This window comes from Triticum dicoccoides, chromosome 3A, assembly GCF_002162155.2.
Source record: "Triticum dicoccoides isolate Atlit2015 ecotype Zavitan chromosome 3A, WEW_v2.0, whole genome shotgun sequence".
Taxonomy (NCBI): domain Eukaryota; kingdom Viridiplantae; phylum Streptophyta; class Magnoliopsida; order Poales; family Poaceae; genus Triticum; species Triticum dicoccoides.
The window spans coordinates 503,860,089-503,873,825 of record NC_041384.1 but is presented as its reverse complement, the minus strand read 5'-3'; positions in this window follow the sequence as shown (position 1 = coordinate 503,873,825).

Below are 13,737 nucleotides of genomic sequence, written 5' to 3'. Positions count from 1 at the left end.
CCGCCCCCGTAGCCCTAAGTTCGGTGATTGGGAGAGGTGTTCAGTTCCACATAGTCGATTGGTCGAACTGCAGACCAAAGGATTTCCTCCTCCGGCATACATGGTGCCCGTTCGAGCCGGGCTCGCCACCTACAATTGCGGGGAGCAAGCGGAGAACTTTCCCTGTCCCTCCATGGGGGAACGGGTTTGCCTTGTTCCTTACTTACTAAGGGGACTCAGATTTCCAATTCATCCGTTCCTCCGCGGGCTCCTGGAGTTCTACGGCCTCCAACTACACAATCTCACCCCTGCCTCCATCCTACACATCGCTGGCCATGTTGCTCTCTGCGAGTTGTTCCTGGGCTGCGAGGCTCACTTCGAGCTATGGAAAAGGCTATTTTGCCTTGTCCCTCGCACACAGAGGGAATCACTTTATCAAGTGGGCGGAGCCGAAGTATGGCGCATCGCTGATACCGGATATCTGTCCGGTACCCCGAAGAAGCCGTCCGAAGACTGGCCTTTGGAATGGTTTTATATGGAGGACGTTCCCCTTCCAGACCCTGTTCGGCGGGGTCTTCCTGAGTTCAACAATGCTCCTCTGAAGAAGCGCCGAAGTTGGCGCCCGCGGAGCCCCCAGGCGGAAGATGACAGAGAAGTCCTCTATCTAATGAACCGGATTAAGGCACTCGCTCAGTCAGGTTTGACAATAACCAAAGTTATGTCAATTTGCATAATGCGGGGAGTGCAACCACTTCAATATCGTGGGCATCCCTTATGGTGTTTCAACAGGGAGGATGATGCCACCCGCTACGGTCGTAAGGGTCCGGGCGATGCTGCCGCATTGGCCAAAATGTTGTCCAAACTATTCAAGGGAGAGGAGGAGGAGCTCACCCGCATCAAGCCACGGGACAGATTCTCCATGTACAATCCTCCAAGTTGGGTAAGTTACACCCCCTTACTTCCATCTTCCCGCGTTTTTTGTTGTAAGTATTCACCTTGCCAATTTATGGCAGGAACTGCGAAAGGCCATAAAGGAGGTCTGCAGCCCTTCTCCACAACCGGAGGACCCTGACCGGGCCCTTGACTCTGGACTCGAAGAAGATTCGGTTATCTCCGTGGAGCTGATAAACCGGCAGTTCTATCAGTTGAGCTGCGATGATGCCATGGTGGCCATTACGACCGACTATCCCGGACTACTCCCTGCATCGCACATAAGAAAAAACGAAAAGTCCCAACAAAAAAAGTAGGATCCCCTTTTAGACACTTCACCCACCATATTCACATGGCCTTTTTATAGGGAAGGCATTCGGGACGCCCTGCAGCAACGCGCCAATAGGAGGCGTCGAGGCCAGGTAGGCCAAAAAGGAAGGCGGTTAGGATGGAGACGCCGGCGCAAAGGTACAACAAACCCTGCTCTGTGGTTGTCGTCTTTCTCAAAGTATAATGACGCCCGCATTTCTTTAACAGAAAAAACGCTCGCCGGAATATGTCCGGCGATGTTGCCGATCACGCTTTCTCCCTACAGAGGATATGGGGCAGGCGCCGAATAATCCCCCTACAGAGGATGCAGATAGGTTATCTGCTACAAACTCAGAAGTGGAAAGCGCCATGAATCATAGGCGCCGTCGGGCCATACTCCGTGATGCTTGTTTCTCACCAGAGACGTTTGATGCCTTTAATTCTGGAGAAGCGTACCTCCGTGCCGCTCAAGATGGTCTAGCTAGAGCCACGGATCAGTATGTAAAGGATGTATGGGTGAGTGAATCTGACGATTTATATGTATCAGTAGCCCCTGAGACTTGAAACAGTTAGCGGAACTGATTTAAGGATCATCCTTCTTGTGCAGGTTCTTACAGAGAAGAATACTAGGCCGTCCCAGGAGCTGGAGGAATGCAAGACCCAACTGCGGGCCGCTATTGCCGCATTGCCGGAACAGAAAAAGCCCCCCACTGGTAACATTTTAAAGAATGATGGTTACCCTATAGCGTGCAGCGTGGCTGCAGATCTAACAATAGATTTTGTAGATGAATCTGGAGAAAATCCAGGGGATCAGCATGTTATGCGGCAGCTAGAAGCTGGCAAACGTGTGCTGACTGAGGTTAGGCGAGAGAAAAACAATCTCCAAGATGCCAATATAAGGCTGAACGTGGAACTAAAAGACGTTCGGGGCCAGCTTGCAGACTCCGAGAAGGAGAATAAGAGGCTTCGACGTGGCATTTTTAGTAAGTGCTTGAACGAATCCTTTAAAGGTATTCGGCGAAGAAGCCAACTAGCAGCGTTATGTCTGTAGGTATGCTTGCGGGTCGTCCCGTGGGGGACATGCCCGGGTCTGCGAGTGATCTTCTGTCTGAGTTGTCACATCTGCACGAACAAGTTCGGCAGGTGATGCAGGGTGTTGCCCAGGCTTTGTGGCCGTCCGTCTCCCTCCCAGAGGGTGTTGCGAAGCTTGCGGAGAAGCTCAAGGGAGCGTGGCGGCGCTTCCAGTTATGGAAGATATCCGCCTGCCGACAAGGTGCCAGAGAAGCTTGGGCCATGGTGAAGACGCGGTATACCAAAGCAGACCCAAATCACATGGCCGAGGTTGGATCTGTGGGGCCCGACGGAAAAGAAATTCCCGTTAGCTTAGTTTATGGGCAAGTAGAATTAGCCGCAAAGTATTCCCAACAGGATTGTAAGCTAGACCGCTTGTTTGATGGTATAGAAGAAGAATTTAGTCAGTCTGCATGACTATGTAATTGAAGTGACATGTATAATGCCTTCTAGCCAGATTGTAGATCATTTGTCATCGCGGACCTTTTTGCTTCAGCCTCCGGGCCCAATAGTCCGGAGTGTATCCGAATACCCGCTCAGTTATATAGGAACCGGGGTATGCGTGGAGACTAGGCGTAGGGGTCATTAGTGCTTTATCAGACAAGTGCCCAACTAGTTATGTTATATTACATGGGTAGTAAGAAACATCTTCCAGGGAGAATAGTTCCGTTAAGGGTTCCTTTCCCTGGGCAAGCATGCCCTAAAGTGCATGTCCGCACTGCGATAGGAAACACAGGAAAAACATCTAGGGGCAGATATGAAAATAAAAATCATCTTTTGTTCACCGACCGAATATTCCCTTAAGAACGCTAGCTTTCGGCTTCACCCAGTCTGAGGTACACATCCGGCTGACCCGGCAGTAACAATCGCAGAGGTGCTCCCCTTATGCCCTAGCCGAATTAACGGGAACGTAGGGCATAAATACAACAGCCAGGCAACCCAGCTTGGCCAAAACTTAAGTCATATCGATGCATATAATGGTGAAAAAAGGTACATGCGGAAGTGTAACACATGTGTTGGGCATGAAGCCCGGATAAATAATTTAAGCTTCTGTGAAAGAAGCCCCCAGGTATGAAGAGTGCGTCTAGCACATCTATAATGTGCAAACAAGGCACACGGTGACCCTTGAAGGCCTAGGGAAATAAGAAAAGAAACAAAGAAAGGAAAACAAGATAGATAATGTATTCGTGAAAAAATGGACAAAGGGAGGGGACTAACATAGAGTCCGGTGCTAGGCGTAGAATCTTCGGAGCCTGGCCACGTTCCATGGGTTCGGCTCGAGTCGACTAGTCGATGCATCCCGCAGTCGGTATGCTCCACCGGCCAGAACTTGGTCGATAATGAAGGGACCTTCCCATTTGGGCCCGAGCTTGTTCTTTTTCTTATCCGGCAGGCATAGAACTAGTTAGCCAATGTTATAAGTTTTGGCCCATACTTCTCTGCTTTGGTATCTGCGAGCCTGTTGCTGGTAAAATGCAGAATGAGCTTTGGCTACGTCGCGCTCCTCCTCCAAGGTATCCAGACTGTCCTGCCGATCGAGCTCGGCTTCTCTTTCTTCGTACATGCGCACTCTAGGTGAGTCATGAATTATGTCACAGGGCAAGACTGCCTCTGTGCCGTACACCATAAAGAAGGGTGTATATCCAGTACTATGATTCGGCGTGGTCCGCAGCCCCCAGAGTACGGAGTCGAGCTCCTCTACCCAGTGCGTGTTAGACTCCGTTAAGGAATGCACTAATCTAGGTTTAATGCCGCTCATTATAAGACAGTTTGCTCGCTCGACTTGACCGTTGGTTTGTGGGTGATAGACTGAGGCATAATCGAGCTTGATGCCCATTTTGCTGCACCAGAGTTTTACCTCGTCGGCCGTGAAGTTCGTGCCATTATCAGTGATGATGCTGTGGGGGACACCATAATGGTGTACAACCCCGGATATGAAATCTATCACCGGCCCGGATTCAGCTGTTTTAACTGGTTTGGCCTCTATCCATTTGGTGAATTTATCCACCATGATCAACAAGTATTTTTTCTTGTGGGTTCCCCCTTTAAGGGGTCCAACCATGTCAAGCCCCCAGACCGAAAAGGGCCATGTAATGGGGATTGTTTGGAGGGTGGTGGGTGGCATGTGGCTTTGATTTGCAAAGAGCTAGCAACCGGCGCAACGTTGGACCAAGTCCTGTGCATCTGCTCAGGCCATTGGCCAATAAAATCGTGTACGGAAGGCCTTGCTTACAAGATCCCGGGCTGCGGCGTGATGACCGCCGAGTTCGGCGTGAATTTCTGCCAAAAGATTCCGCCCATCCTATTCGGAGATGCACCTTTGAAGGACTCCGGTAGTGCTTTTCTTCTACAATTCTCCCTCATGGACCCTGTAGGCCTTGGATCGCCGCACTATGCAGCGTGCCTCATTTTGGTCCTCCGGAAGTTCCTGTCTAGTTAGGTAGGCCAGGAATGGTTCTGTCCACGGGGCAATAATGGCCATTATTTCATGGGCTGACGGTGTTATTTCGGTGGCAGAGCCTCCGATTGTGTCAGAGAGTTCGGTATCGGGTATTTTGGCCGGGTCCGGACTGCTGTTACCGGTGTCCCCTTCCCATACTATGGATGGCTTGAAAAGCCTTTCCAAAAATATGTTGGGGGAACCGCATCGCGTTTTGCGCCGATGCGGGCAAGGATATCCGCCGCCTGATTGTTTTCCCGAGCCACATGGTGAAATTCCAGTCCCTCGAACCGAGCTGACATTTTTAGGAAGGCGTTTCGATAGGCCGCCATTTTCGGATCCTTGGCATCAAAATCTCCGTTTATTTGGGATATTGCGAGGTTCAAATCCACACACACCTCCAAGCGTTGAATGCCCATGGAGACTGCCATCCGAAGACCATGCGACAAAGCTTCGTATTCGGCTGCATTATTGGAGTCTGTATACAATATTTGCAGTATGTACCAAACGGTATCTCCGGTTGGGGATGTTAGGATGACGCCAACCCCTAGACTGGCCAGCATTTTAGAACCGTCGAAGTGCATGATCCAATTGGAGTATGCGCCGTACTCTTTAGGGAGTTCGGCCTCCGTCCATTCGATGACGAAGTCGGCCAGTACTTGCGATTTAATGGCTCGGTGAGGTTTGTATGTTATGTCCAATGGGAGGAGCTCAATGGCCCATTTGGCAATCTGGCCCGTAGCGTCGCAGTTGTTGATAATATCATTAAGTGGCACTTCCGAGGCTATTGTAATCGAACACTCTTGAAAGTAGTGTTGCAGTTTCCGCGATGCCATGAATACCGCATATGCTATCTTTTGGTAATGTGGGTACCGTGATTTCCATGGAGTGAGGACAATTGATACATAGTATACTGACTTTTGAAGAGGGAATTTGTGTCCGTCCGCTTCCCATTCGACAACGAGCACCGCGCTTACAACTTGATGAGTTGCCGCAATGTACAACATCATTGGTTCGCTGATGTTTGGCGTGGCCAGGATCGGGTTGGTTGCCAGAATGGCCTTTATTTCTTCCAATCCGGCTGTGGCCGCGTCCGTCCACTCGAAGTGTTCGGTGCACCGAAGGAGGCGATAAAGGGGTAAAGGCTTTTCTCCTAAGCGGGAGATAAAGCAGCTTAGAGCCGCCACACATCCAGTTAACTTCTGGATTTGTTTGAGGTCTGTTGGGGTAGCCAACTGTGACAAAGCTCGGATTTTGGCCGGATTAGCTTCAATACCTCTACTGGAGACGATGAATCCCAGGAGCTTTCCAGCTGGTACGCCGAAGACGCATTTTTCCGGGTTGAGCTTGATGTCATATGTTCGGAGGTTGTCGAACGTGAGCCTCAAGTCGTCTATCAAAGAGTCAACGTGTTTGGTTTTGACAACCACGTCGTCTACGTATGCCTCTACTGTTTTGCCGATTTGTTTCTCCAGATATTTCTGAATCATGCGCTGATATGTTGCGCCAGCGTTTTTGAGTCCAAAAGGCATTGTGTTAAAACAGAAGGGGCCGTATGGTGTGATGAATGCCGTTGCGGCTTGGTCGGACTCCGCCATCTTGATTTGGTGGTAACCGGAGTAAGTGTCATGGAAACACAATGACTCGTGTCCTGCGGTAGCGTCAATGATTTGATCGATGCGTGGGAGGGGGAAGGGATCCTTTGGGCAAGCTTTATTGAGGTCTTTGAAATCAACGCAAAGGCGCCAGGATTTGTCCTTCTTTGGTACCATCACCAGGTTTGCTAGCCAGTCCGGATGTTTTATTTCTCTGATGAATCCGGCCTCCAATAACTTGGCTAGTTCTTCTCCCATGGCCCGTCTCTTGGGTTCGGAGAAACGCCGAAGAGCTTGCTTGACCGGCTTGAATCCCTTTAGGATATTGAGGCTATGCTCGGCCAGCCTGCGTGGGATTCCTGGCATGTTTGAGGGATGCCAGGCGAATATGTCCCAATTCTTGCGCAGGAACTCCCGTAGTGCGGCGTCCACAGCGGGGTTTAACTGTGCCTCGATGGAGGCTGTTATGGTAGGGTCCGTTGGGTGGACTTGGAATTTAACTATTTCATCCGCTGGTTTAAAAGAGGTGGACTTGGATCTCTTGTCGAGTATCACATTGTCCCTGTCCACTGTGGAGTGTAGCGTGGTTAACTCCTCGGCCGAGAGGGCTTCGGATAATGCCTCGAGGGCCAATGCCGTTGTTTTGTTTTCGGCGCGGAGTGCTGTGTCCGGATCACTGGCAAGAGTGATGATTCCGTTGTGCCCGGGCATTTTAAGCTTCATGTACCCATAATGGGGTACGGCTTGGAAGATTGTGAATACCTCCCGTCCTAAAAGAGCGTGATAGCCATTGCTGAATGGGGCCACTTGGAATGTAATTTCTTTGGACCTGTAATTGTCTGGCATGCCGAATACCACATCTAGTGTGATTTTCCCAGCACAGCATGCTTCCCGACTGGGGATAATTCCTCTAAAGGTTGTGCTACTTTGCTCGATGCGGTTCCAGTCTATTTCCATCTTTTGAAGGGCTTCCTCATAGATGAGGTTTAGTCCGCTGCCGCCGTCCATGAGTACTTTGGTGAGTCGAAAGCCGTCCACGATTGGACTGAGGACTAGTGCGGCTGGTGCTCGGGCTGTTCGGAATTTGGGTTCATCACTGGCATTGAAGGTAATAGCCATGTCACTCCATGGATTTGTTGCTGCTACGTGGCAGATTTCAGCCATGCTGCGGAGTGTTCGCTTGCGCCTATTATTTGACGCAAAGGTCTCGAACACTATTAACACCGTATTGTTATCCACTGGATGGTGCTCTGTGGTATGTGGGATAAGAAGATCCTCAATACTTTTGGCCACCTGCCGGAGTATCCAACATGCTCTAAGGCTGTGCGTTGGTATTATATCCGCCGTGCTATGAATTTTGCAGGGTCCATTGAGCCATCCCTCCAGTACGGTTCCTTGCCCTGTAGAGGGTTTTCGCTTTTTGGTAGTTAACCCGGGTGTATTGTGATAATGAACCCTTTTATTTCAGACTGGGTTTGTGTTGAGGGCCGGATTATCCCAAAAGTTTCTTTCGGTTTTCCAGGCACTTTCCATCGCACAATACTTGCGTACTATGGACGCCAAGTCAGCAAGGCGTGTTGTCTCACGGCCATTTATGGCGTTAAGGATTCCCTTGTCCGTGCAATTATTGCAGAAAAATAAGATTGCGTCTTCCTCGCGACAGTCCTTAACCTTGTTCATCGCAAGGAGGAATCTGGCCTAGTAATGATGTACTATTTCCTGGGGCTCTTGCCTGATATGGGAAAGATCGCTTGTGTTTGTGTGGGTGGGTGGAATTGAATCCAAACCCCTACCCGATCTGGGATCCAGGGGCCGAGGAGTTTCCAATTTTGGAAGTTCCGGTTCCGGGATGTTACCCGCTAATCCTGGTCCGTTGTCTGACTCTAAGTTCAGGGATTGGATGTTGTCCTCCCGTGAACGGGCGTCCGGCTCGGGGAGCTCGGAAATCCGGACATAGTTGGTCCTCAGGATAGAGGAAAGGTCGCCGCATTGTTCCTCCACCACTGCAATATGATGGGTGACCGGTGGAGAGTTAATCTCCCTTTGATCGGGTTTAAGCCCAATCTGATCATAGTCCGTCGCGACTCCCAAGGCGGCGATGCGATCCAAGAGCTCGTTTAAGGAGGAGAGCTCCATTGGATCCATCTGTTCGGTGAGTGCCGATTTCACGTGGAGGCTGTTTTCGATGACCCGAGAATTCATCATCGGCACGCGGCCGTACAAGTGGTCATGATAAACCCGCCTAGCCGGAGAGTTTGGCCGACAGCCAAAGCTCCCCCAACAGTAGTACCGTCTTTAAAGATGAGACGCGACATCCTTCCTTCTGGCGACGGCACAGAGGAACTCTCAATGAAAGCACCAATGTCGGTGTCAAAACCGGCGAATCTCGGGTAGGGGGTCCCGAACTGTGCGTCTAAGGCGGATGGTAACAGGAGGCAGGGAACACAATGTTTTACCCAGGTTCGGGCCCTCTTGATGGAGGTAAAACCCTACGTCTTGCTTGATTAATATTGATGATATGGGTAGTACAAGAGTAGATCTAGCACGAGATCGGAGAGGCTAAACCCTAGAAGCTAGCCTATGGTATGATTGTATGTCGTTCTACGGACTAAAACCCTCCGGTTTATATAGACACCGGAGGGGCTAGGGTTACACAAGGTCGGTTACAAAGGAGGAGATATACATATCCGTATTGCCTAGCTTGCCTTCCACGCCAAGTAGAGTCCCATCCGGACACGAGATGAAGTCTTCAATCCTGTATCTTCATAGTCTAACAGTCCGGCCAATGGATATAGTCCGGCTGTCTGGAGACCCCCTAATCCAGGACTCCCTCAATCGACTTCACCACTTATGATGGCATGGAGGACCCCCTCAACTGGCTCAACCAGTGTGACCAGTTCTTTCGCGGGCAGCGCACACTCGCTTCGGAGCGGACCCGGATTGCCTCGTATCACCTCCGCGGCGTGGCACAGATGTGGTACTATGCTCTCGAGCAGGACGAGGGTGCCATGCCTACTTGGGAGCGCTTCCGCGAGCTCTGCCTCCTCCGTTTTGGGCCCCCGGTTCACGGGAGCCGACCGTCGGAGCTCGGCCTCCTTTCCTTCACCTCTACGGTGCAGGACTACGCCGACCGCTTCTAGGCCTTGGTGTGCCATGCGTCGGGCGTGACGGCGCAGCAGCGCGCCGACCTCTTTGTTGGTGGCCTCTCGGATCACATTCGCGTCGACGTGGAGCTTCGCGGCCCTCAGTATCTCCAGACGGCCATGTATTATGCCCGGGCCTTCGAGGCTCGCGCCCAGGCCATGCTGCCAGCTGCCCCGGCCCGAGGAGGCCGGCAGACCAGCCGCCCGCCACCTGCACCAGGCTGGCCGCCCCCGGCCACACTGGCGTCCACTACCTCGGCCACAACGCGCCCCTTCCGGCGCCTCTCTCCGATAGAGCAGATGGAGCGGCGGCGCCAGGGCCTCTGCTTTAACTGTGACGAGCCCTACACACCGACACATGTGTGCCCGCGCCTCTTCTACTTGGAGACGGTCTAATTCACCGAGGCCGATGCTTTGGCCGATGAGGCCGCGACACTACCACCCCCAGCGGCGGCTGAGGGTGCACCCGCGGCTGCCCCAGCGACGGCCCTTGTTGTCTCCCTCCATGAGCTCGCCGGGATCCGTGACGAGCGAACTATGCTCTTGCCGGTGATGATCCACGGCGAGCTCTTGGTGGCCTTGGTGGATATAGGCTCCACCCATAACTTCCTGCCCGAGGCTACCATGCATCATTTAACGCTTCAGCCGACGGGCGGGGAGCAATTCTGGGTCACGGTGGCCAATGTCGATCGCCTCCGGTGTCATGGCCTCGCACGGTATGTCCCATCACCATTGGCGGGGAACACTTCTCCATCACCTATGCGGGCATCGACTTGGGCTGCTTCGACTTCATCCTTGGTGTCGACTTCTTATGGACTCTCGGTCCCATTCTTTGGGACTTCGACGCGCTGACGATGACCTTCTGGCGCCTGGGCTGCCGCATTCAGTGGGACGGCGTTGGGGGCACCACGCCCGCACCACCTCAGCTTCAGCTGGCCGCAGTCTCCTCCGAGGCCGAGCATCCGCTCTTGGAGAACCTTCTGCAGCAGCACGTCGACCTCTTCACCAAGCCGTAGGGTCTTTCACCCGCACGAGCCTATGATCACCGTATACATCTATTACCGGGCTCCGCGCCATTGGCGGTGCATCCTTACCGCTACCAGAAACTTTAGAAGGACGAGTTGGAGCGGCAGTGTGCGCTTATGCTCGCGGCCGGCATCATCCGGATCTCCACCTTGCCGTTTACCATGCCAGTGCTTCTTGTCCGCAAGTCGGATGGCACATGGCATTTCTGCATCGACTACCATGCCCTTAATGCTGTTACACTTAAGGACAAGTTCCCTATTCCGGTGGTTGATGAGCTCCTGGATGAGCTACACGGGGCACACTTCTTCACCAAGCTCGATCTCCGGTCGGGGTACCACCAGGTGCGCATGCACCTAGATGACATCGCCAAGACGGCGTTTCAGACTCACCATGGCCACTTCGAGTTCTTGGTGATGCCCTTCGGCCTCACCAACGCCCCGACAACCTTCCAGGATTTGATGAATGACGTCCTCCGGCCCTACTTACGTCGGTTTGTGCTTGCTTTCTTTGATGATATTCTGATATACAGCGCCTCTTGGGCAGAGCACCTCCAGCACGTCGCCATCATCTTCAACGAGCTTCAGGCGCACCATCTTCATCTTAAGCGCTCGAAGTGCTCGTTCGGGGCGCCTTCCGTCACCTACCTCGGCCATGTCATCTTGGCCGATGGGGTGGCTATGGACACCGACAAGGTGGCGGCCGTCGCAGCCTGGGCGACGCCGCACTCGCCGCGGGCTCTTCGCGGTTTTCTCGGCCTTGCTGGTTACTACCGGAAGTTCATCCGGGAGCTCAGCCTCATTGCGTCGCCCCTCACGCGGTTGCTGCGCCGCGACGCCTTCTCCTGGGATAAGGAGGCGACAGCGGCATTCGAGGCCCTCAAGGGGCCCTCACGACGGGGCCCGTTCTTCAGATGCTGGATTTTGACCGCCCCTTCATGGTGGACTGTGACGCCTCGGGTGTGGGGTTCGGCACCGTGCTTCATCAGGGCGATGGTCCTCTCGCCTTCTTTAGCAAGCCCTTTGCTCCGTGCCATCTTAAGCTCGCGGCGTACGAGCGGGAGCTCATTGGCTTGGTGCAGGCTGTGCGCCATTGGCGGCCCTATCTATGGGGCCGTTCTTTCCAGATTCGCATGGATCACTACAGTCTCAAGTTCTTGCTGGACCAGAGGCTCTCGACCGTGCCGCAGCACCAATGGATTAGCAAACTCTTTGGTTTCGACTTCTCCGTCGAATATCGCCCGGGTCGTCTTAATACCATGGCCGATGCCTTGTCGCACCGCGATGCAGACCTCAACTCCACCGACGGCGCCTCCGAGGGGACGGCGCTGTGCATCCGCTTCGGGACCACCTTCGGCCTCTTCGCTGAGATTCGCCGGGCAACGGTGACCGCTGACGATGCGGTCCTCCTTCGGCAGCAGCTAGCTGCCGGTGACCTGGAGGTGCCTTGGCGTTTCACGGACAGCCTCCTCCTCCATGGGCGCCGCGTCTTTGTTCTGGCACATGATGATCTCTGTCACCAGGTCCTGTTGCTGGCTCACTTGGCTGGTCATGAGGGTGTGCAGAAGACCCTCCATCATCTACGCGCCGACTTCTACATTCCTGGTGATCGCGCCTTGGTCCGTGACTGGGTGCGATCTTGCATGACATGCCAGCGCAACAAGACAGAGAGATTACGGCCGGCTGGTCTGCTTCAACCTTTGGACGTGTCATCTCAAGTCTGGGCAGATATTTCCATGGACTTCATCGAGAGCCTCCCCAAGGTGGGCGGCAAATCAGTCATTCTCACTGTGGTCGACCGCTTCTCCAAGTATGCTCACTTCATCACGCTGGGGCATCCGTATACTGCCGCGTTCGTGGCCCGTGCCTTCTTCGAGGGGATCGTTCGTCTTCACGGGTTCCCCTCTTGGATCGTCAGTGATCGGGACCCATTGTTCACTGGCCATGTTGGCGCGACCTCTTCAGGATGGTGGGCGTCAAGCTCCGCCTGAGCACGGCCTTCCACCCACAGACGGATGGCCAATCAGAGGTGGTTAACAAGGTGATTGCCATGTATTTACGTTGTGTTATAGGTGATCGCCCTCGGGCTTGGGTGGATTGGCTCACGTCGGCGGAGTACTGCTACAACACCTCCTATCACTTCGCCCTCGTGCTACACCATTTGAGGTGGTCTATGGTCGGCCACCGCCGCCTATCTTGCCGGTGGACCCGGCAACGGCACGGACGGAGGCCGCGGGCGAGCTTATTCGCACCCGTGACGAGATGCTTGCTGAGGTCCGTCAGCGTCTCCTCCAGGCCCAACAGCTGGCCAAGCATTACTACGATGGCAATCATCGCGAGGCAGAGTTCGTCGTGGGTGGGTGGGTGTGGCTGCGTCTTCTCCACTGCTCTACGCAGTCACTAGACCCGCGCGCGAAGAGCAAGCTCGGCCCTCGCTACGCCGGGCCCTTCGCTGTCTTGGAGCGCATTGGGCAGGTGGCCTATCGCCTTCAGCTTCCGACCGGTGCTCGCATCCATGACGTTTTCCATGTGGGGCTGCTCAAGCCTTTTTGTGGAGAGCCACCGGCCGCTCCACCCGCGCTGCCTCCGACGGCCGACGGACGTCTTCTTCCGGAGCCGGAGAAGGTGTTGCGGGCGCAGCTCCATCGCAGGGTGTGGTTCATTTTGATCCAATGGGCGTGTCTTCCGGAGGAGGAGGGCACTTGGGAGTAGCGTGACGACTTCCGCCAACACTATCTAGACTTTTAGCTCGAGGACGAGCTGTTTGCGCAGGCGGGGAGATATGTTATGACCGGTTTAGCTTATAACCGGAGGAGGCCTACTGGGCCGTAGTTAGGGGCTTGGCCCACAAGTTATCTTAGGTTAATTATTATGCAAGTTATCTAAGTTATAAATATAGTCTGTAAGACTCTACTCGGAATTAAGCAATAAAGATATTTCTTATCCCTATTGCCCGGCTCCCAGAGGAGCCGGAACCCTAGCTGCGCCAGCCCTAGCCGCCGCCCTTCTCCTTCCTCGCGATGGAGCCAACTCGCCGGTGCACGCGCCCCCGCCCCCAACCTCCACTGTTTTGCCCTTATAACCTAAGGAGTAGAGCCGGTAGGAACCCTAGTCCTACCAGCGGGATAATTAATTTAACATGCATCATAGTTGAAGTGGATTCACGGTGTGTGTGTGGGTGTGTGCGTCTGGGGGTGGCGGGTGGCTCGCAGTACACTACGAGTTGTGAGCCACCGTGTGGGTTGGCC